General features: G+C 33.4%; 1 non-coding gene across 1 annotated transcript; it reads right to left on the reverse strand.

Annotated features, from left to right (window-relative positions):
- Positions 1-1,264: 1,264 nt before the first annotated feature.
- On the reverse strand, positions 1,265-1,371 carry LOC126025127 (U6 spliceosomal RNA). Its single transcript, XR_007501174.1, has one exon. It is a non-coding gene; the product is annotated as a U6 spliceosomal RNA (small nuclear RNA).
- Positions 1,372-2,506: the final 1,135 nt, after the last annotated feature.

Below are 2,506 nucleotides of genomic sequence, written 5' to 3' on the forward strand. Positions count from 1 at the left end.
TATCATCTTTATTAGCACTATTCTCAGAATTGGCATCTACTAAGTACATTTTTTAATCATACCCTGCAGTGCTCAGGGCTGATTTCTAGTTCTGTGTGCAAGGGTAACTCCTTGGGGGGACCATATGTGATCCAGGGATAGAACCTGGGTTGGCCACATGAAAGACAAATGGCTTACCTGCTGTACCATCACTTGGTCCAACATCTTCTAAATATTTCTATTTCAGAGAAGATTCTAAAACTTCCCCTTGGCTAGTAGCAGGTAGATTAGCTCTTCCTGTGTCTCACACAAATCTCTTCTGTTTTAACCTTATAACAATATTTACAAAATATGATTTGACAAAGTTTTATGGATTACATATTGAGAACAACTAGTCCTAGTTCTACCTGATAGTATGATGTTAGGGAAAGGTCACTGAGTACACTGAGTATTGTTTTTCTTTTTCTTTTTTCCTTTTTCCTTTTTATATAATAGTGACAGAACTGCCCTTTATACATTCACAGAGCTCTTAAGAAGTTCAAGGACACCACAAAGGTAATACTACTTGGCTACGTAGATAAAGATGTTAGAAGTATCTTAGAAGTAATCTTAATAATTAGGAATGTCTATGGAGTCTGTTTCCTTCCCATGATGTAAGATTATACATATAATCACCTCAAAATTTGATAAGGTACATATTATCTCCAGTTTCTATAAACTAAAGCTCAAAAAATTGGAAAATTTGTCTAAAAGCCTACTCCTTTTAAGAAACAATGGAGAGGATCAAATCCAGAGTCGTTTACTTCCAAATACTGTGTTAATATCACCAAGTTAATTCCACAGCTACCAGAGATAGAAAATTTCCTCCATCTTGTAGGAGTTTTCAGTGAACTTCTGGAACCCCTCTTTAGGGATGGGATGGTGGTGATGCTTCCTTTTTAGGTCTTCAATGTGCCTAGTGTTAACACTCTTGCTGAATCTGTATTCATGGTCACAGGAGAATTCAAAAGGTTGTTTAGAAGCTGTGTCATACTGTGCCACTCACACTAATAGCATATTGAGTGGTGGCAATAAATTTGAATGAATATGTAATTTAAGTTTCACTATAGTAAGGAATTTTCAGATAACATTTCCAATCATATAAAGTAGACTATGTTCTATACCTTCTGGAGGTATAAAACTCTTTTAGAGTCATGAATAAATAGATCTGAGTGAAATTAAAAGTATTTAGGGTTTAGGGAAACAAATTTTAATTTTTGCAATTTTTTAAAAAAAATTTTGTTTAAAAAATATGGAATTCTTCACGAATTTGTGTGTCATCCTTGCATAGAGGCCATGCTAATATTCTCTGTATCATTCCAATTTTAGTATATGTGCTGCCAAAGTAAGCACTTTTTCAAGTTTTAAAATTTTGAATCACCATGAACTATAGCTAGAAAATCATTCATGACTAAATTTAAGTCATACAATGTCTGACACCCATCTCTTCACCAGTGAACATTTTCTGCACCAATGTCCCCAGTTTGGTCCACACTCTCCTCCTAGTCTCCTATGGCAGATATTTTTTATCTCTCTCACTCTTCTTTTTCCCGTTAAACACTGGTATAGAAAATGGTTACTTAAGGAGTTTCATGCAAATACTTACCTTCCTTTAATCACCCAGCTATTTTTCAGAGTTATTATTAGAGTGGTCCTTTCCCCTGCTCTTTGTGGAAAGTTCCCTACTATGAGTCAGTTCTCCTACTCCTCATATCTACTATCTTTGGGTACTATTACCATACTGTATTTTTACATACAACAAATGAGAACAATAACTCTATGTCTGTTCCTCTTCCTCTAATTTTTCTCAGCATAATACTCTACATATCCATCTAATGTATTAGCAAATTTCATGACTTTATTTTTAACAGCTGCATACGACTTCAGTGTGTAGATGTACCATCATTTCTTTGTACACATCCATTCTCAGACACTTTGTTTTCAGATTCTGGAAATTATGAGTAGTGCTGAAATGAGCATAAGAATGCGGATTACTTTTTTCATTGGTCCCTAGTTTATTTTCAGAACTCAAGATCTCACTATTTGCAGATGATATGATACTATAATGAGAAAACTCCAAAGACTCCACAAAAAAGCTAGAAAAAATAGCTCTCTAGCAAAAAGTGGCAGGCTACAAAATTAACACACAAAAGTTCCATGGATTTCCTATATACAAATAATGGAAGAGAAGAAAGAGACTTTATAAAAAAATGATTCCATTTACAATTGTGCCTTGGAATCAACTTGGTATCAACTTAGCTAAAGAGGTAAATGATCTATATAAATAAAATTATAAAATATAATTATAAAATTATAAAATTACAAAGAAATAATAGAGAACATGAAAAAATGGAAACATATCCCCTGCTCATGAATTAGGAGGATTAACATCATTAAAATGGCAGTTCTCCCCCAAACAATGTACTAATTCAATGCAGTTTTTCTAAGGATACTCATGATGTTTTTCAAAGAAAAATATTAAATTTGT

This window comes from Suncus etruscus, chromosome 12 (assembly GCF_024139225.1).
Source record: "Suncus etruscus isolate mSunEtr1 chromosome 12, mSunEtr1.pri.cur, whole genome shotgun sequence".
In the NCBI taxonomy this organism is placed as follows: Eukaryota; Metazoa; Chordata; class Mammalia; order Eulipotyphla; family Soricidae; genus Suncus; species Suncus etruscus.